A 22,911-nucleotide genomic window follows, 5' to 3' on the forward strand; every position below is an offset into this window, starting at 1 on the left:
TTGGATTATCATGTTAAGGACCAACTCTTATATCATTTTGGAAATTTATGCATTCCTCAAACCGAAAGAGTAAAGATAATTCGAGAAGCACACACTTCTCTAATATTAGGTCACTTTGGTGTAAGTAAAACAGTTGCATAGCTGCAAAGATTTTGTTATTGGCCAAAAATGCATGAAACAGTTTCTAGATATGTAAGAGGGTGTACCATGTGTGCTAAAATCAAGCCCAGCAATAGAAAACTAGGCTTGTACACTCCACTACCAGTTCCTTCTCATCCTTGGGAAAGTGTTTCCATGGACTTTGTTGGGGGATTGCCTAAATCTAGAAAAGGTCATGACTATTTATATGTTATTGTGGATAGGTTCAGCAAAATGTGTATTTTAATACCTTGTAACAAACAGATTACAGCTGAACAAACAGCAAAGTTTTTCTTTCAGCATGTATGGGTTCATTTTGGATTACCCACTTCCATTGTATCTGATTGAGATTCCCGATTTGTTGGGAAATTTTGGTCAAGTCTGTGGGAATTGATGGACACTAGACTGAAGAAGAGCATAGCCTTTCATCCACAAATAGATGGCCAAACAAAGGTGGTCAACCAGACAGTGATCTAGTTGCTCAGAGGCTATTGCAAAAAGCATCCCAAGCTTTTGGATGAACATTTGTGTTATGTGCAACATGCTTACAATAGAGCTAAACATTCTTCTACACATAGATCTCCTTTTGAGACCTGTTTTGGTTTCACACCAAGGTCTCCCTTGGATTTTGTCTTTGTTAAAGACATAGCGGTTGATGGACACAGTGATGTGGACAAGGCAACCAAGTTCATTGAACAAATCCAAGAGATTCACTAGGCAATACAGGAACAGCTGAAAAAGAGCCAAGCCAAGTACAAGGCAAGGCATGATAAGCATCAGACTGAGCATATTTTCCAAGTTGGTGATCAAGTCTGGCTGCATATCAGCAAAGACAGAATGCAAGGTGAAGGTAAGAAGCTGAAGCCAATAAGGTATGGACCTTTCAGGATACTTGAGAAAATTGGTGAAAATGCTTTTCACCTTGATTTTCCAGCTTACATGCACATCTATTCAATAGTTAATGCAAAAAGCTTGAGACTGTTTGAACCTTCATTGATTGAAGATCCCGAAGAGCAGAGTCAATTTCCTTCTATTGATGATCTGTTGCCTGAATATCTCAATGAATTGCAGGAAGATACAGTTCTGGACAAGAAGGTGAGAACTACGCGTAGAGGGGATGTTGAGTACCTCATAATTGGACTCAAAGCTTCAAAACTAAGCAGTGCAAGATGGATAGAAATTGGGCAAGCGAGGAATCTATATCCTCACTTGATTGATGCTTAAAAACCAACTTTTGGTGGTCCAAGATCTTTTTCAGTGGGAAGGCGTGATCTAGATGGATCCTAGAACACTCTCTATGTTTTCATGAACTCTTTAATCATGCCAAAGATTCAATGTCTTATAAATATCAAGCTATCGGAGGGAATCCTCAGACAGTTGCAATGGCGATCAGCATGGATCAACGAGGGTCGTCAATCTAGCGTGCATAGTGGCGGACCATGGTAATGCGCGCTAACACCAACCAGCAAATGCAAGGTCAAATTTAAGCAACAGAGGTAGTTTCCAATATGCGATTAGTGACAAGTCGCTAATCGCATATCGCAGGGCAAACCTCTCAGTGAAGAGAAGCCCCGAGCACCCAGACCTGAAATAATTATAAAACGCGGAAAATATTGTTTCGGTTCTATCAAAGCGGGATTCCACAAAACCGGCAGGATATCGGATGAGCTTCGAGCGGTAAGTGGTTTCAACCGATTTCACCCGATTCCATACAGCGATGTCCATGCGTCCCAGCAGAAGAGAGAGAAAACTGCTCACATCGGATGGGTAGACATCATGCTACTCAACTGCCCGATATGAATGAAAATCGTAGGATCTGGGGCTCCCAGATCAATGGCGGAGACGCGTTCCGATGGATGACCAGATTTGACAAGATTATAAATCAAGATCACATAGGATTTGAAGTCCGATATGGATGATGTGTTGGTAGAAGGTCGTATTTTGTGGGCATTCTTGGAGTTAACGGAAAAAGCGGTCGTTTCAAATATGTCCAAGAGAACTGACACTCCTCTGTTATGAAAAAGGTGGCCACCTCCTTGTGAGGCATTATACAGTGACTAATTACGCAAGACAGAGGGATTCAAATGGACAGAGGTAGGGGAACCAGAAAGCCGAGAAGCGGAAACGAACAGTCAGGGAGCAGACTGGCTTTAAAGCCACAAACTGACAAAGAGTAAGCAAGAGAGGCCGTAAGCCGAAATCAAAGAGTAAGGAAGAGAGGCAGTAAGCCAAAGACAGAGAGAGTCAGAGAGTCTATGTACTCCAGAGAAGGCTTAAGAGGTTCAAGCAAACTCCTCTGCACACCTGTCATGTATTGAGTCTCAGATAAAATAATAGCGATATACATGCACAAGTCAACACAGTTGTTTCTGAGAATTGTCCTCGGAAAAACCCAATGTGGGAAAACCGGTGCAGCAGATGAGGGTTTTGTTAATCTTCAGCAATAATCACTTTACAAGGAATGATTTTATAGAGAAACTAATAGAAAACACCTGATCCTTTCTCTCGGAAACTTTTCGATACCTTGGAGACCCTTCTCCCAGTTCTACGTCACTTCTACATCGATCTACATCCCTCTACGTCAACCTGCATGAGGGTTGCATCTCCCTGGATTGTGTCTCCCTCTGCATTGTCTCTCAATGTCCCTGCGTCACCTCCTCCTCAGTCACTGACTAGTAGTGATGCCCCCCTCTTGCTCCACCCTACAACTCTCCCTCTAAAATCAATATCGTTCTCTCTGAGAACCGATTTTCCTTGGGATACAGAGTATCTGTCGGTGTGTCTCCAAATGATCCTCAAGTATTCTCTTATACTTTTCCTATTGTTGAATCAACGGACGAGATTAAGTCTCTAATCAACAGATAAGATTAAAATAGACTTGATCCTCATCTCTTAGAGGCTTCTCACCCTTATCTTTATTAATACCCATTAATATTTTTATTTTCCTAAGTTTAGACTTCGAAACCCATTAAAAATATTAATTATTTTAATAACTCCTCATCCGGTTGGAATTTCTCCAAACGATTTTTGGGTCTTTGAGACCTCATGTGCCTTAGCCTCTCTACCAAATTTAAAGGCTAGATAACATTTGATGCTACCCAAAATCAACACTCCCTCTTAGAGAGCAATGTGCTCTAACAATGCTTCACCATAGAAGCATCACACTCATCCTCCACATTGGTCCTTTGTGTTGATGCTTGGCCTGCTGCCCCACATCCACTGCACTACTACTTCCTTTAGTTCTACCCATGACATTGCCACTGCCACTACTACATTTGTACTACAGCTCCCTCTCAACATGTTGCATCATGCTACCCATAGCACTACCATTGCTAAATGTTGCACTGCAACTCCCAATATTTATCCATTTCTGTTACTGAAATGGATTCTTCACCATCCCCATTTTCTCCCTGAAATAAACAAACTATGTTCTTCCTAGAGCGTTGGTGAGCATGTCTACCACATGTTCTCCTGTAGGAATGTACTTCAATTGTACTGCCCCTCGTTGGACACGGTCTCTAACATAGTGACACCTGATATCAATGTGCTATGACCGATCATGATATACTAGATTCTCAAAGAGATTGATGCAACTTTTATTATCACACAAAATCTTGGTCGCTTCCATCCTTCTCCTGAATAGATTCACTAGCAATTTCCTAATCCATATGGCTTTGCACGAAGCTATGCTAGTTGCCATATATTTTTCTTCAACTGAGCTGAGAGCCATGAATTTATGTTTTCTACTACACCAGTAGGTCATTCCTGATCCAATGTTGAAACAGTACCCAGTTGTACTTTTCTAGTCTACTAAACTTCCAGCCCAATCTGTGTCAGTGAACCCACTCAACCCGATGTCATTTCCTTGGGTGTATAATATTCCATGCTCGACTCTTACTTGTATATACCTGAGAACATGTTTGGTTGTTCGCCAGTGCACCCTCTTGGGTTCCACCATGAACTGACTGAGGGTATTGACAGCGTAACAAATGTCTGGCCTGGTATTGACCAGATACATCAGGGACCCTATAAGTTGCCTGTACAATGTGGGATCAACATCTTTATCTTATGATGCATCAATATTCTTCCATTTGGTGATCATTGGAGTATCCATAGGTCTACAGTCTAGCATCCTAAATCTCTTCAAGATCTCTGTAGCATATCTCCCTTATCCAAGGAAGATCTCACCCTTCTGCTACCAAACTTCCAACCCCAGAAAATAATGCATTTGTCCCAAATCCTTCACGTCGAATTTTGTGGCTAGGTTATTCTTGCAGTCTTTGATGAGCTTGGATGATCCTGTCAAGAATAGGTCATCCACATAAAACACCAAGATTAGAGGCTCATTCTCTACGACAAGATAGTAGAGATTAGGATCTACGTCACTCTTGACGAACCCCATCTTCTGCAAGTAGCCATCAATTTGATCGTACCATGCTCTAGGTACCTATTTAAGCCCATATAAGGCTTTCTTTAATCTACATACATGATATTTCTTCTCATGTGTCTCAAAACCCTCTAGCTATTCAATGTATACTTCTTCTTCTATCACCCAATTCAAGAATGCCATCTTGTGCGATAGGGTAATGCACAAGTGTTTGGTGATGTAGAAACCCTCAAGGATCTTCCCGAGATCCTTGGCAGACAGTCAGATTAGATGAAACTGTCACAAAGATGCATGCATATATATGTTAAACAAATGATAATCAAAGAAGGAAGAAGGACTTATTACCTCAAGTCTCAGTGTGGTGTTACTGGAGAACGTAATGTAGCTAGGTGGAAGACCCCTAAGCTAGCTCCAGATCAAAACCTACACACAGATAAGACAAGCGTAATATCACAGCATATAACTTTGACAAACAATACATTAACATATAAAGATATCTAGGTGCATATATCTAAGCCACTCATTATAGCGACATTGCATGAACATATAAACAAATTATACTACCAACATCACAGAGTGGAAAACACAATTGCAGTTCTATATTGATGTAGAAAAGAGTGATTACAACCATTGGTTGTATCAGCCTTCATTTACCCCTCCAACTCCTCTCTCTCTCCCCCTTGTTAACCTCTTCTAATTCCTTAGTCAGAGACTATGCTCGACAGTCAAATAGGAAATACCTTCAAATGGTTCGACCTCTTCCATAATGGCCCTAGCCTTACATATATAGCATGTGAGGATAAGGTTTCCAAGTCCTTCATGAGTTCCATTAGGAAAAAGCAGTGATGTTTCCATGCCTTTGTGCTCTTTCCCGTTTGTAGACTCCATTAGGAATTAGTAATTCCTCCAAACAGGTCGAGTTCTGATGTTTCCCTGCTTTTGTGAGTTGACATAGGAGAGAATCTCGGGATATTTCTTGGTCAACTTGTTCCCTTGACCCATAGAAACTCATTTAGGTTCACTAACGCTCTTCCCAAGGTAACAGACAGAGTTACCCTAGGCACTAACACACCCTTAGCCTTGCTAGGAAGCTTTATAAAGCAGGTTGCTAGTTCCTAGACAACGTTAGCTTGACAACTGGGCTTGTGAACTTGGTCAGTCCTTCAGTCATCATGTCTTTCTCCTCTGAGCTAGTGAGGAGGTCATTTTCCTGTATAACAGATGCCCCCTAAAGTGTGAGATCAAAGGTTGCAACGATGGCCGAAATACTTTATATATAACTGTCCTTTTATTTGGAAAAAAGAGAGAGAGGATCAGAGCTTCGGGTGGTACGAGAAACTTGATACAACACATATATATATAACAACTAAAATCATGTCCTGAGTTGGGAATTCCCATGCTCAGTAGCTATGTCAGAGTGATTTTCTCAATAAAGAGATATGACAATGCTAGCCGCTGATAAGCACAATGTGGAACCTGTGTCATAATAGGATCATTCTGATGAGTTGTCTCCAAAAAAAAATAAACGCAACTTGGGAGAGGAAACAAGGCTGAGTGATGTAAGCCTCTACCCAAGGTCTTGATTTCCGCTTCACTGCAACAGCATAGATCGATACATGTGAATAAAGGAATTGAGGTCAAACATGCATGAAATCGTCTAATTACCAGTCAATAATGGAGACCGTTAATAGACACGAGGATGGCCACCGATAATGGTGATGGTATCCAAGATGCATAGTACAATATAGCGAGTGTGAATAATGTTTTTGTCATCGAACACTCGTAGAATCGTTTAAACAGGAGCCAATAATGAAAACCCCTTACCGAACATAACGTGACTTGCCACTGATGTTTACAAGTACAAAGGCACTAAAGTGTTTCTGGGTCTTCTTCCTAGATAGAGTGTTGAAGTCAATAGGGAGAGACATGTTGAAAGGTAGGCAATAAGATGTCCTACATTAGTCGACACGAAATGGGACAAGAATGATTGTTTTTTGAGGAATCTTTTGAGCATTGGGTCAAAGCGACAGAGGGCATGATAAAAGGATATGCTTGATGGTTTGATGGAGGAAACAGAAGATAAAGGTTTTCCTTTGAACAATAGAAGGCACGACACAACGGTTTTAACCATGCAACACTAGACTCATGAACACCAAAGAGTGTTAGGATATAGAGATGCAAGAACATCGGGGTATATAGGCTAAACTCATAGGATGGTAAGGTTCATATTGAGAGGCCGTCACAAGGAAGGTTTATCTGAGGGAGTGCCATGTTCAAGGGAGCAACTGCTGCCAAAAAACTCTTTTCAAAATACTGAACACAAAGCAATTGTATTGTCCACTTTCCCATATGATTATTTTAGTGAGTCCAGACGGGTAAACTCATTGGTCTTTTCATGTTTTAAGAGTCTGAAAATATCGAAAAAGAGTGACTCTATGCCCTATCTGATTAGTTTAATGAGTCCAGACAAGAAAACTCATTGGTCTTTTCATGTTTCAAGAGTCTGAAAAGATCGTAAAGAGCGACTCCATTCCTCATCTATTTAATTTAATGAGTCCAGACGGGACAACTCAGTGGTCTTTTCATATTTTGAGAGTCTGAAAAGATCGTAAAGAACGACTCCAAGGTGGTCCCTTTGTCATAGTTGTTAACTGGGTGCGACAAAGGTTTAATAGTATACCCGAAAAGGTTCCTTTTCCGTAAGTTAATCTACTAAGTCCGGATAAAGAGAAACCTATGCTCAATAGATGTTTGCCTCATTTTGTTATGAGTACGAGGAGACGGAGTAAACTTGATATTCGTCATGAAATTTTAATGAGTCACGTGACGACAAACTCAATAGACCTTCATCAAATTTTAACGAGTCAAATGAAGAAAACTCGAGGTATCTTTTTCAGTTTAATGAGCAAGGAAAAAGAGGTAAAAGAACTGCTCATTCCTTCTTCGTAGATTTAACGAGCCCGAAGAAGGGAAAAACTAGGGGAATTTCAATTTAAGAGAAAGAAAGAGTCCCAAAAAAGAAAGCGCTCATATCATCGTCGTAGGTTTTTAACGAGCCCAATGACGAAAACTTGGGTTTTTTCTGATTTAACAAGCGAGAAAAGTTCCTAAAAAGAATTCTCATAGCTTCTTCATAAGTTTTTAATGAGCCTAAAGAAGGAACTCGGGGTTTTTTTAATTTTATGAGTGAGAAAAAGTCCCTAAAAAGAATGCTCAGTTTATCTTTTTCAGTTTAGTGAGCTAGAAAAAGAGAGAAAGAGTTTCTCAAACCATCATCGTAGGTGTTTAACAAGCTTGATGATGAAAAACTCGGGGATTTTTTAGTTCAAGAGCGAGAAAACATCCCATAAAAGAAAGCGCTCATTGAGAATCGAACACGGTCATTTCTGTCATTCAACCCTAAAAGTTCTTTCATCAAAACATGAGCAATTTCTACCAATATGGGGTCATGGTGCCTGATAAATATCATAGGAAATGGACTACTTCTACTTTAATGACTTCAATTAAGATAATTCATGTCTCCAAAGTGACTATAAGGGAGTTATTGAGCCTCCACTTTCACCATTTGCATCATTTGAGAGCTGTGAGAGTGTTTTGGAGCTAAAGAGAAGCAAATCTTCCACAGACAATTGCGGGTGATCCAGGTGACCATTCGACTTTCCATCAGTCCCAGGTAGATGCAAAAACCCTTATATTACATTATTTAACCTTTTTTAGCTACATTTTGGGTGGATTTTTAGATATTTGGGGAGCCCTAGTTCATTTACTACGCCTAACGCCCCCTTCTAGGCCTGTAGGGAGCGTTAAATGCCCTTTACGACCTGGAGGAGGGCGTTAATCCTCCCTGTTTTCCACAAGGGGGGCATTAGTGCATGAGGGCGCACTCTAAAACCCTAGAAAGTGTTTTCTTGAGATTTATTGCCCCATTTTCACTGATTTTTGGGTTGATTTGTGCAGGTTTTGAGCCATTATGACTAGTCTATGGAGAGAACGGGCCCATGATCGATAGGAATTGCTTATGCGAAATGATCCAGCTTGTATACTTGCATTGCGCTGATGTGGTTTGATGAAGTATGCATAGTTGGACTTGATGAAAGGTCAAGAGGACCTTTTGAGTTGGATTATTCAGTGTTGGGATGAACACGAACAAGTGTTCAGGATCGGGGACCATGAGCTTGCTATTGACCAAGATGACATCTATTTCTTGACAGGTTTGTCGTGCAGAGGAGCATGGGAAAACTTGACCGGTGGTAGGCCCGATCCTCGATCCACTTTAGAGCTGGTCTGAGCTTATTGTATCCCTGAGAGCGAACTTGTGAGCAACAAAGTCCCTATAGAGCGGATTAGATCTAGGTCTATGAGGGCCATTTTATGGATGATTGTGCACTTGGCGGGGTCTAAAAGTCCCCATGTCGCGACAAAGGCCCAACTGTTGCTTTCTATTGATTGTGTCCAGCCACAGATCTTCAACTGGTGCAAGGTGGTGCTTCGTCAGTTGAAGGCAGAGTTGACTGCATGTAAGACCCAAACCCAATAGAGTTTTGGGTATGGTACTCTCATTGTATCCTTCATACTTGAGAGGGTGCCAGTTATGCGACCATGGATGAGCTTAGGTCCACTCGATCCGAGGGAGCCTAGGCAGAGGCGATGGGAATCACTCAATCCTCACACAGGAGGAGGACCCATCTAGCATTTTTTTGAAGAGGATTTCTTCGAATGGCTCAGTGGTCAGATTGTGATGATAGATGACTATGCCTATGAGGGCATGGACTTCATAGGTGATCCTGACTTGATTTTTCTACCTGGTACAAACTGGGGGCCTCAAGGTAAGAAGGTTTATTTGAGAGTACTTAAAGTATTTTTAAGCTTTTGAATGTTTATGTTATGTTTTTGTTGATTTTATGGGTGAACAAGTACTGACATGAAGCTTTTTTCTTGACACAGATGTGGCACCAGTGTGACCTGCAGGTGAGGTGGCCAACTACCTGAAGGTGGGGGTGATGTTGAGAGTCTTTGCGAGGTTCTGAGGAACCTGGAGGGCTTGAGCATGGGTGTGCCCCCCTTCCTATGAGGGAGATTCTCGCTCACATGCAGCGACACACAGTTGGTGTTCCTAAGCAGTTTCTAGTTCCCCTTCGGAGGATAACTAGAGTTGTATTATTGTTTCATGAGCAGTAGGCTCTATTAGCAGGTGCATAGTATAGCTAGCGAGTGTTTATAGCTAGGCTTAGTAGCCATTTTGTACTTAAAACGCCCAATTTTTGGGAAATTTTCTGATGTAAAAGATTGGATTCGATATATATATATATATATATCTACATATATTTTGGTATTTTATGATGTAAATGTTTTTTAAGTGTTTTTGTAAATTTTTAACTGTGTAAATATTTACTTTCATACATGTATCTATAATGAATGAGACAGATGCCAATCTAACACATAGTTTTCCAATGAATCAGCAACTGTATTAAATTCTCAAGGAATGTGTTCATATGTGATAAACTCAAATTGATGTTCCAAGAGTCGTACCCTTAAATAATGATGCAACAAGATTGGATTACGAATGTGATAATGATTTTTCAATTGCATAACAACAAGCTGAGAGTCTAACCTGACCACCAGATTGGAGATGTCCCGAGATGACACTTCAGTGAGAAGTGAAATTACAGACATGTACTCAGTAATATTGTTGGTGGAAATACCAAGAAAGACCCCCTGGAACAAAGCATTTCTGACTCAGATGTGTAAATGACCCAAGCAGTTGATGCAATGTGCTGTGTGTGATGACTGACACCATCCACGTATCCTACGTATGCTAAGGGTAATGAAGACATCTGCACAATGAGAAATATGTATGAGACAAATACTTCAAAAAATACCAAAAAATTTCTAGTCACATCAAAAAGAAGCAAAACTTATAAATACATAAAATTACAAACTACATGCCTAGTGCAGTACTAGGTAAAATACTTTTTCAGATAGAACCCATTTCAGGGCTCAAAGCGAGCGGGATTCCTTCCCAGTCTTGAAGTTCATATGCCCCTTTTGAGAGGGCCTTCATGACAATATATGGATCGATCCATAAGGTTTGAAGTGTTCCTGCTCCTAAGAGGTCATGTTTTTTATCATAGAGTAAAACAAGATCTCCCTCTTGGTAAGAACAAGGCTTGACCTTTTTGTCGTATTGGGCTTTGACCCGACGCTTGTGGGCTTCGAGTGCTAATTCGGAATCTTGACAGGTTTCATCTAGTTGATTAAGGTATAGCAAGTGCTATTTTTTGGCAGTGGTGTTGGGCAAGAGTTCAACAACGATTTGTAAGGATGGAATCTGACACTCGATTGGTAAAACTACTTCCAGACCATAATCTAGTTGAAAACATGTAAGGCCTGTAGTTGTTTTTACTGAAGTTCGGTATAACCATAGTGCAGGATATAACATTCGATGCCACTGGGTTTTGCGATTCCCTACTAACTTGCAGATAATGGTCTTTAAGACACCATTAACGGCTTCTACCTGACCATTATCTTGGGGATAGTAGGAGGACGATTGTTCCTGGTGAAAACCGAGCAATGGCGTTAAGTCAGAAATCATGTGATTCTGAAAATGATACCCATGGTTTGTAACAATCGTTCGGGACACACCGAAGCGATAAATGACTTGTTTAAACATGAATAAAGTCGCGGTTTCTCCATCATCCCGGAAAATGGACAAGGCTTCAGCCCATTTCATGAAATAGTCCACAGCTACAATAATGTAGTTGTGTCTGGTAAAGGAAGTGGGGTTGCAAGTGACGAATTCTATCCCCCATCTAGCAAAGGGGCTAAAGGAGATAACTAGGTGCATTAAGGCTGGAGGAGCACACATTTTTTTGTAAACACTTGACAAGGGTGGCACTTTTGGATAGCCTTGATAAAATCTTTGAACAAGGTTGGCAGTAGTAGTCTACGCGTAAAATTTTATGAGCAGTAGATATTCAAGAAAGATGATTGCCACATGCCCCAGCATGGCAGTCATTTAAAACGTGTTCTGTCTCTTGATGAGTGAGGCAACGTCGAAGAATGGTATCATCACCATGGTGATATAAAGTATCGTTGAGCACCAAATAGTGTTGCGCTTGGTGGTGGATGCGACAACAGTCACGTGACGATAGTTCAGGGCAGAAACGTTGTGCTTGGGGGTAGACAAGAATGTAACCCCATGGGTTAATAGATTCGATCAAATAGATAACTTCATCCAGAAGAGGATCACAGGATATCTTGTTGGGATCAATAATGGGAAGATCCGACAAAAGTTCGGCGAAGATTAAGGAATTTTTCACCTTGGTAGCAATGAAAACCAAATCAAATTATTGGAGGATCACTATCCATTTGGAATATTTCCCTCCAATGACTTCACGAGATAAAATGTGTCTCATTGGGTTCTCCAAAGTGATGAAAGTAGTCTATCACAGCAGTATATAGTGTCGAAATCGATTGACAAGAAAGACAACTGCCAAGGACAACTTTTCCACATGTGAATCTCTGAGTTCAGACCCAGCCAGGACTTTCGATGGATAATAGATCACATGCTCACTCAGGTCATCATGAGTTTGAACCAAGACCATTCCAAGAGAGAATGCCGAGGCTTCTAGGTACAGGAGAAACTCGTGCCCATAGTTTGGAGCACTAAGGAGTGGGACTGATATAAGCGCCTTTTTAAAGGCATCAAATGATCATTGAGCTTTATCGTCCCACAAGTATGGTACTCCTTTCTCGAGTAGGCGTATAAATCCTTTCGTCAACTCACCATAGTTTATGATGAACCTTCGTAAGAAGTTTGCTTTACCTTGCAAACGTTGGAGCTGCAAAATGGATTACGGTGTGGGAAATTGATTAATTGTATTTACTTTATCAGGATCAAACCTAATCCCTTACTTGGAGACAATGAAACCAAGTAGGTGTCCAGACTTGACAAAGAAAATGCATTTATGTAGATTCAGACATATGTTGTAGAACCTGCACCTAAGAAAGATAGCTCGTAAGTGATCTAGGTGTTGGGCTTGCTTCTTGGAATGGGCTGGAAGATCGTCCAAGTAAGCCTGAACAATATGTCTGATATCGTGAAATGCATAGTCCATAGCCCTTTGAAATGTTGCTCCAGCATTATTTAAACCGAATGGGAGTTTTCGATACGCAAAGATACCCCAAGGGAAAATGAAGGCGGTTTTGTGTTGGTCTGCCGGTTTTATAGCGATCTGGTTATATCCTGAGAAACCATCCATGAATGAGAAGGATTCACAACCAACACAGTCATCGATGATTTCTTCAATGAATGGTGTCGGATAATTATCCTTTGGACACGTGACGTTCAAGTCTCGATAGTCGACACAAACGTGAATGGTACCTTGTTTCTTATCTACAGGAACTAGATTGGAAACCCATTATGTTAAGGGAATGGGGTAGATGAAACCAACATGTAACAATTTTTCCACCTCAGTCTTGATGGCTACAGTTTTGCGGGGGTGGACTGGTCGAAGCCTTTGGCGGATAGGCTTGGCATTGTCATATATCTTGATCTCATGCTCGACAATAGATGGATCTATGTCGGGAATTTCCTCATAAGACCAAGAAAATACATCGTGGAATTCCTTAAAAAGGCAGGTGAAGCTTGAAATTTCCTCAAGAGTGCAATCAGCTCCAACCTGGATGTTTTCCATGATGCCTGTCTTGACAGAAATATCGATGAGCAATGTCTTTGAAATATTTCCCATGTTTCCCTCCGAGTCCAAAGTTTGGATAGTCGTATAAGGTGAGGAAACGATTTCAGGTGCATCAAATGATAGGATTTGAAGAGGCATCATGTCTGAATCAGATATCAAAACACGATGGTGAGAGTCCTCCCAAGGTCACTCTTCTAAACACATGATCTCTCTAATAGCTTCGTCCAAAGGTAGGAATTGATTGAGGAGATCGAAAAAAGGAGCAGTTATGGGAGGGGATATGGTACCATTGGCCATGACCAAAGTTACCGGAGATTTGGATGCAGATTGAATGGCTTGGTAAGCCAATTCAGTTGGTGAGAGCGGCATTTGTTCTTTGTAAGCGTTAATGTCTAAAGGGGCCGAGAGGATCCAAGGATTGGTTGGTTCGTGAGGAATGGATGAAACCATAGAGACCATCTACGGAACCCCGGGCGGTGGAAGAGGGAAACAACCCATCAGGGAAGAGCCCTTCAATAGACTAGTACCGATACTCACGTAAGAGTCAGGTACACCACCCACTAAGGGTACAGAGCCACTAGGTAACGGGGAATAATCTGGGGTGCAAAAGGATAGCTGGTCCACTATGACCATCCTTCCATCCAATGGAAATAGGATTATGCAAAAGACAGTAGACATAATGGCGGTCATGGCGTAAGTCCAACTGCGACCCAACAATAGATTATAGTCGAGCTTTCTATCTACGACTTTGATGTCCACCGTTACCATTTTCCCACTCAAAGTGATGGGGTAGCTGGCTAGGTAACCTTTTGGGATGAAAGTGTGGCCATCAAAAGTTTTAAGGGAATTCGATGGTAGGGATAGGGTTTGAGAACCCAAAGTGAGCCAACATGAAGCCAACGTGATGCAGGTTGAAGCACCGTTGTCAATGATAGTTCTATGTGTTGAAAATGCAACAAGATGATGGAGCTTAGTGAAAAGAAGTCACCTTCACTAAGTGGGCCCGCAGGCTATTTTTGGCGCAAAGTCTATTTTTAGGCTATGTCTATTTTTAGACATATGGATCATGGTCTATGAGTTGCAGGATGCTATTTGTGGATGATTGGTCATGTTGGTAAAAATAGCTGGACTTCTGTTTTTAGACATATGGGCGGAGTCTATTTTTAGACTGCCAGGCTAAAAATAGAACAGTGGAATATTATTAGCTCTTAATAATATTTGGACTATAAACATTATCTTATCCTCTTGGATCACTTCAGTTCGAGCTACAGATGTGGCACATGTAGCTTCCAAAAGGAAATACGCTTTTCTTATGGGTCAGTTGAGCTATTACATGAAGGACTTCAGTTAGAACTCAAGTGGATGAGTTTGGTGGAGTTGATTGAGGAGTTGATGGAGTTGTGTTTAGTTTGACTTAGTTGAACTAGTTGTATTTAGTTTAACTGCAAATACACTGGTGATGAGTGATGTGAATTAATTGTTAATTAATTCACTAATTATTAACTCATAAAGAAACTAAAGAATACATCAGTTAACTCAGTGCATGGACAGTTCAATGGAGACAAGTGTTAGAGGTGAGTGAAAGGGAAAGACCGCTGTCAGTTGTGACTATAGTTGTGCATGATATTTACACAATCAATGGATTGAGTAATGCCAATGAGGATTGCATGGTTCAGCCAAGGAAATACGAGTTTGGATCAGCCATACTCATCTATTCTCATGCAGGATTGCGCAGTGGAGGCAAGCAAGCAGTGGAGGAGATTTGAACCTGTGATTGATTCAGATTTGAGCTAGTTTTGTGTGTAACAGGTGGAGATAGTACTGAGTACTTGTGAGGAGTATTGTACTATGTATTGTTACATTTTCTCAATCATTATAATATACAGATAGTGTGTGGTTTTCAGCTGTATGCTTTCCCCGGGTTACATACTGTGTTAATGTGTGCATGTGATTGATGTTTCATTGTTTTAATGCTACTAAATTGATGATCAATGTAGAGGAGGTTATGTATTATGCATGTATTCCGCAATAGTGTATAATCGGGATAATCTCTGTGAATAAGTGTCATATTATTCAAAATTTCTACATGGTATCAGAGTTGTTGATCATCAGATCTATTATTCAGAAAGTGTTAACATTTTATTTCTTCAGGTAGAGTCTCTAATCGGGCCAGGTAGCCTCTGGATTCATCCTTCCTTTGGAAGGTGAGATATCCGGTAAAAGACCATACAGTCAATATCTGTACAAGAAATAATTTGTTCTCATGAATTTTAGATCAGCAGCGGTTGAGTTTTGAGCTGGTGGAATTCGAATTTGCAACAGTGTTTTCTTGGTGTCAAAGTTGAAATGTCTTTCAACGGATTGTGATTGGAGTATGCTCTTGAAGGCAGCTCAAATTATATTGCATGGAAAGATAGGATGGAGGTGGTGATAGATGACAATGGGCTGAAGGAGTTCATAGAGGCTGAGGTCCCAAAGCCTACTGATGCTGCTGAAGCTGTGGTTTGGCAAAAGAAGACAGAAAAGTGTCAAAGGATTCTGTTGGAGGGTGTGAAGGATCACATTGTGTCTAGCCTGCATGGAAAGGCTTCTCCATACTTGATGTGGAAAGCGTTGACAGATTTATTCCAAAGCAAGAGTGACCAGAGGAAGTTGGCACTCAAGGATAAACTTAGAAACATTAAGTGTGAGAATGGAGACAGTATGCCTAGGTATCTCACGAAGTTCACCCAATGCCGGGATGAGCTGGGAAGTGTGGGGGTGACTGTCGATGATGAGGACTTGGTGAGCTTGGCTCTCCTTGGTCTTTCGAAGAGTTGGCATTCCTATCAGGACTCTGTCAATGGTCGGGAGAAATTTCCAGGATGGGAGAGACTTTGGTCAGATCTTGTGCAAGAGGAGATCAGGCGGAATACTAGGGACGGATCTTCATCAAAGGCATCTGATGAAGAAGATTGTGCTTTGGCTGTCAAAGCAAAGAAGGGGAAGGAGAAGGGTTCTCTTTCTGAATCTAGTTCTTCCAATAATGGGAAGAAGGTTGACAAGTCGAAGGTGAGATGCTTTCGTTGTCATGAGTTGGGCCATTATGCTGCAAATTGTCCACGGAGGAAATCCAAGAAGGGATCTGGGGAAGGATTTTAAGGTGAGGCACTTGCTTCACAGTTTGAGTTGGATTTCACACTCTTCGCATGCATGGTTTCATCCATGGTGGGAAGTGGTTGGTTTCTTGACAGTGGAACTTCTTTCCACATGACCGATGACAAAAGTTTGTTCAGTACTTTGGAGGAGAAAGATCTCCAGATACTCATAGTGATGGGTAATGATGAGAAGTATAGTGTCTCAGGTGTAGGCATGGTTATTTTTCAGAGGGAGCATGGAGCTTCCCTTACCTTGACTGATGTTAAGTATGTACCAGTACTGAAGAGAAACTTGGTGTCGATCACGATGCTGGAAGATAGAGGCTGTGATGTAGTCTTCAGTAAGGGAAAGGTTTTCCTTAGACACATCATCACTAGATAGGTGAAGCAGATTGGTTCACGGGTCAAGAACCTGTATGCTCTTGAGGTTCAAGATGCATGCAAAGCCTTGAGCAGCGAGGCAACTGATGGAGACTTGGTGGTTGAGAGGGAGCGTATATTACCTCTCAACATGCAGAGCCAGAAGAAGTCTCAGACGATTGTGGAGGAGCCACGATTGGTGCAGCAGCTTTAGGAGGTTGTGGAGCAGCCACAACAAGGGAAGCTGAGAGGAGATCGAGTAGAGACATCTACTCATGCAGAGACCTCCAGTAGGGGGAAACTTCGAGCCAGGTGGGCTGAGGGATCACATGCAGCCATACATCCAAGTAGGAGGTGGGGTGATGTGGATTGATTGTCCCAAGGAGGAGGGGCAGGATCCTTGAGGTACCCAACCTCTTGGATGAGACCTTGCTACGGGAGCCCCGATGTGGAGTAGCAGGAACTGACTGATTGGGTAGAGACAGATGCGGATGGAGTGGCAGAGAGAGCGACAGTGCAGGGAATCCCAGGACAGCGCATAGCTAGCAGGCTGCAGCAATGCGAGAGGCACAAGTGTTTTACACAGTGCTAGGTGGCACAGAGAGGTGTGCAATGGTGCGAGATGCATGGAGATGTTGCAATAGCACAGATGTCAGAGAGGGAGCACTTGTCAGCAGCAGGTAGAGCTTCAACATCAGAGTATGTTCCTAGCCCAACAGAGTGGTCAGTTGGGAGTGTTTTTGTTCCAAGTGTTGGGGGAGCAACTGGACCGGGCAAATGTGTTGCATGCAGAACATTCCAGAGTTGCAGGATATGGGTTGCAAATAATCCATATCTTGTTGAGAGGGAGTGTTGAAAATGCAACAAGATGATGGATCTTAGTGAAAAGAAGTCGCCTTCACTAAGTGGACCCGCAAGCTATTTTTGGCGCAAAGTCTATTCTTAGGCTATGTCTATTTTTAGACATATGGATCATGGTCTATGAGTTGCAGGATGCTATTTGTGGATGATTGTTCATGTTGGTAAAAATAGATGGACTTCTATTTTTAGACATATGGGCGGAGTCTATTTTTAGATTGCCAGGCTAAAAATAGAACAGTCAAATATTATTAGCTCTTAATAATATTTGGACTATAAACATTATCTTATCCTCTTGGAGCACTTCAGTTCGAGCTACAGATGTGGCACATGCAGCTACCAGAAGGAAATACACTTTTCTTATGGGTCAGTTGAGCTATTGCATGAAGGACTTCAGTTAGAACTCAAGTGGTTGAGTTTGGTGGAGTTGATTGAGGAGTTGATGGAGTTGTGTTCAGTTTGACTTAGTTGAACTAGTTGTATTTAGTTTAACTGCAAATACACTAGTGATGGGTGATGTGAATTAATTGTTAATTAATTCACTAATTATTAACTCATAAAGCAACTAAAGAATACATCAGTTAACTCAGTGCATGGACAGTTCAGTGGAGACAAGTGTTAGAGGTGAGTGAAAGGGCAAGACAGCTGTCAGTTGTGACTATAGTTGTGCATGAGATTTGCACAATCAATGGATTGAGTAATGCCAATGAGGATTGCGTGGTTCAGCCAAGGAAATATGAGTTTGGATCAGCCATACTCATCTATTCTCATGCAGGATTGCGCAGTGGAGGCAGGCAAGCAGTGGAGGAGATTTGAACCTATGATTGATTCAGATCTGAGCTAGTTTTGTGTGTAACAGGCGGAGATAGTACTGAGTACTTGTGAGGACTATTGTACTATGTATTGTTACATGTTCTCAATCATTATAATATACAGATAGTGTGGGGTTTTCAGTTGTATGCTTTCCCCGGGTTACATACTGTGTTAATGTGCGCATGCGATTGATGTTTCATTGTTTTAATGCTGCTAAATTGATGATCAATGTAGAGGAGGTTATGTTAATTATGCATGTATTCTGAAATAGTGTATAATTGAGATAATCTCTGTGAATAAGTGTCATATTATTCAAAATTTCTACACTATGTACTCCTCGCCCTTTCAAAAATATTTGCACCTGAAATGCAAGATGGTGTGAAAGGGGAGGTTTACATTTGTCCATGTCGAAAATTGCAAGCATGGAATCCTGAGGGTCGACCCCACCAATTTCCGAAAGCAAAGCTTTCCTTTGTGCTGGACAAGTTTGTAATACTTCAAGTGCCGACATAGCTGATGGTGCTTGCACCAAATCTTCTACAATACTGTAGTTCTAGGCAGCACGTGCAAATGTATTATGCGTTGTGCGACGAAGTGCCCCTTTTTGGGGGGAAATCACAAGATCAGGAACCAGCATTTCGATATGAAGATCGTTAGGCAGTGGTAGGTTTGAGTCGAGGAGGCTTCCTCAGCATTAGCAACTGGAGCTCCATAATTTTTGGCTCTGGTTTGAAGATCTACCATTTCAAAGGTGTAAACAGTAGATGGTCCTTCACCAGCTGAAGGATGATGTGAACCGTCATTGCCCCCTTTCGGGGGTTGGGGTTGGTTTGCAATAAGGTGTTGTTGTTGCTGAGCAGGGAAAGGATTGTTTAGGACCACAGGGGTCCTTCCAGTGTCCTTTTTAGCAATGAAATATGTGCATTCTTGGAGATGCGGACAACGATATGTCATGTGGTCTTCCGCATAGATTTTGCAAGGGAATTTGGCAGGTTTGTCCTTTCCATCATCAGAGGGCGCAACAGCCTTCTGCTTTGGGTTGTACTGCTTGGTTGAATGCTCTTCAGAAGGAGCGGTCTTTTTCTTATTCTTCTTGTTCTTACCGTCGAGTTTTTGTGTAGACTACACAGATTTTATCGTGGCGGTAGGAAGAGCAGTCGATTTGGTAGAGGGGTCAACTGACAACTGGGCAATGTGACCGCTGAGTTGTTTTACAGCAGCCCTAGAGGTAGCGCCGATAATACCATCGACGTGCGCTCCAGGTTGTTGAGTAGCGGGAGCATTGGAGTTGCGAGGGGCATTGGGAATGATGTTGTATAAAGTGCTAGACTGCGAATATATCAAATCTAAGTGCTAGGCATGACGAATGGATTGGTCTTCCGTGATCGCACCACCTAAGGCAACATCTTTAGCAATTTGAGGGAGTAGAGACTTGCAGAACCAATCCGCTAATAGATAGTTTGGGAGGGGATCTTTGACCAGCCAGTGCCTATGTCTCCATTCATGGATGTGATCAGAGATGTGGGTGGTGGTGTCCTGACATAGAGAAGTGAGGAGTTTCGTCCCAGTTTCATAGCGGATGGGTAGCTGGAAGTGCTTTAAGAATTCCATCACTAAAGCACCAAAGGTATTGACTGACGTGCATGGTAACTCAATGTACCACTTGGCTACATTGCCAATAAGGGTGCAGGGAAAGAGTTGTAGCCAGATACTATCATCCACCATGGAGTTAGAAACACACCATAAATTATAGGTGGTGATGTGTATACCCAGATCCTCCCCTTGTTTCCCTTCGAAACTTCAGGATGTCTATCAGAATTTTATGCAGGATTGGAGGCCAAAGTAAGTTGTGATAGATGGGATCATTTGTGAGTTTGTACAAGTTGGGGATATCAAGCATTGCCAAAAAGGGCAAGGTATTTGATGCCCCTGAATCAAACCAAGGCAACAACATATGACTTGAGGATCCTTGCGGTCCTCCCATTGTGTTGTTCCCAATATTATACACAGGATGCATGGAATAGTAATTTCCTTTGGGCACAGTCGTGCACTATGGATTTCCATAGGGATTGTTAGGCTGGGGGTTGTAAGTGTCCCCAGGATAAGGAATTCCCCTTTGAATCAGTTGAGGTTGAGAGTGGGGTTCCCATATGGATTGATTGGGACCTTGTTGAGGGATCCCACTCACCACGTAATTAACTATAAGTCCTTGACTGACATAAGGAGGGTTCATGTCAATCAATGACTATCCCTGTTGTCCTGTAAATGGAGGGGGAACTGTAACGTTCCCAGCCAGTATGTGCATATTGGGAACATTTCCCCCAGGCATTTGAACCTGGGGGTTGGAACTAAACAATGGATGCCAACCAAAGGGGTTGTTGACGGGACCCTTGCTAGCCATGCTATGTTGAGTGTTATAAGGAGCATTATATGTAGCATTTGTCGAAGGTCTAGGAGCTGTCCCCGGGGCAGAACCCGATATATACTAGTTTCCACTCATGCTGGATGTCATGATAGGGTTTGAACTTGGGAAAGGTAGGATAGCAAGGTTTGCCATCATAGGTGTGGTATTGAATGTCGACTAGGGAGGTGGAATTGGATCAAAAGTGTCCACAAAAGGTCACGACCTATTAGTTGTTGAAGGGATAGGTGGTGTAGGTCCAACATAATACATAGGAGGTACAAATGCAATCGGAATCAAGAGTGGTCCCAATGGATTCGTCATCAAAGGATTGTATGGAGGAATAAAACCTTCAGTAAAGAAATCTTCTAGTAAGCTGGAATCGTCGTATGTCCAAACTGATTATGTGTTATATCTCAGAGATTGATTGCTCGAAGACAAGTAATCTGGTTCACTGGGGCTCGATGGATCCTCCACAGTGAGTGGGGGAAGACCTAACAACCATCTAGATTGACGACGAGGGCCAGATGTAGCCACAGTGGCCGATAAATTTTATCAATAGATTTTACAGTGATATTTATTAAAGTCTCAGTGATAACAATCTGGCACTTTTAAAAAATAAAAAATATACTAAGGAAATCAATCAACAAGCATAGGGAAATGACCCTGTCTAATAACCACCGATCACTGGAGATGAAACCTGGTATCACAATAGATAACAGAGAGAGTTGGCCAAATGTACAGTTACTATTACTGTTGAGCTTCGCTTGAACCTCAGATTAAGGGGTCAAGTACTCTTGTGAAGATGAGCACCCTCCCAAAAACCAAAGGCAGATTAGGTTTGTCTGTGTTAGGTACCAGGGCAGCCCACCCCAGTCACCTTGTGTTCGTCCCTAAAAGTATGGCCACTAAGGATACCTCAAATCACAGACACTACCATGGGGGACATAGTCACAGACAGTACGCTATGTGGGCAGGATACCTGAGTCCCCGACTCAGCTCCGATTTCTCCGATACACAGAATACCTAAAGGAGATGTAAACAAAGGTGGGCTAACTTCGTTTACAGTCTGATGTTGTCTCGTATTTAGCTCCACTTTTACTAGAGTGGTCCTGGATAGTATGAGTGTAGAAGGATTTCTCTCGTTAATGACACTAGTTTCGATGTATGATCTTGGGCAATTAACTCACAACTGCCTAACCCAAGATCCTAGCCTAAAATAATGTGTGTTTACTCTAAAAAGAGTTGTTGATTGATTTTATTAGGTAGATTTTAAATGTACTTCGTTAGAGTCTTCGGTAGGGGTGTTGACGTATGAAGTTATATGGGACTCTGACTCAAATCATGCAAAAACAATGCTTGTAAATTTCACTTTCGATGAAGAAGTTGCTTCTACAAAGGGAGAGTCATTCATACATCAATATATATACCATGCATCTTGTTCAGTAAAACACTAGCATAACCAATAGAACTAACAATGCTCACTAACAACTTTTGAAACCAAATAATGCAAATCTAACCAACTAAGCAGAAAATAGTAAAAATTTTGTATTTTTTTCTTTTATGAAAACAAAAACTTTAAGAAGTAAAGATATTTTCTTAAAAAAAAAATGTTCAGGAGACAGATCAATCAAACAAGCACAGTTGTAGATCCCTGATCAGTCTACAAGCAGATTTCCCAACCCATGAGGTCATAGAGCAGTCTATTTATCAAGAAATGGTTGGCTAACACTCTGTAATAGAGGGTACAGAGAGTTACTTGTAGCACTAACGCACTGTGTGTGAGGCCACAGTGCTTTATAAAGCATTGTTTACACTAGCAGATAGTGTTATTGAGGAAAAAGGATCAAAAAAGAGGTTATGGGGATCAGATCTAGGGTTGAGCACTAAGAGAAGGGTGTTCTATAGTACTGAGTGATCAGAAAGGGAATGAAGAATACAGGAAGTCCTGGAAGAAATAGAGATCTAGAAACTTTCTAGGAGAAAACCGGTAACTAAGTGTAGTCCCCAGTGGAGTCGCCAATTCTGCTATAGGGATTAATGCATGGGTGTTTGGTGATGTAGAAACCCTCAAGGATCTTCTCGGGATCCTTGGCAGACAGTCATATTAGCTGCAAC

Source organism: Pinus tabuliformis, chromosome 8 (genome assembly GCF_031772625.1).
Source record: "Pinus tabuliformis cultivar Carrire ecotype Pingquan chromosome 8, CPIR1, whole genome shotgun sequence".
In the NCBI taxonomy this organism is placed as follows: domain Eukaryota; kingdom Viridiplantae; phylum Streptophyta; class Pinopsida; order Pinales; family Pinaceae; genus Pinus; species Pinus tabuliformis.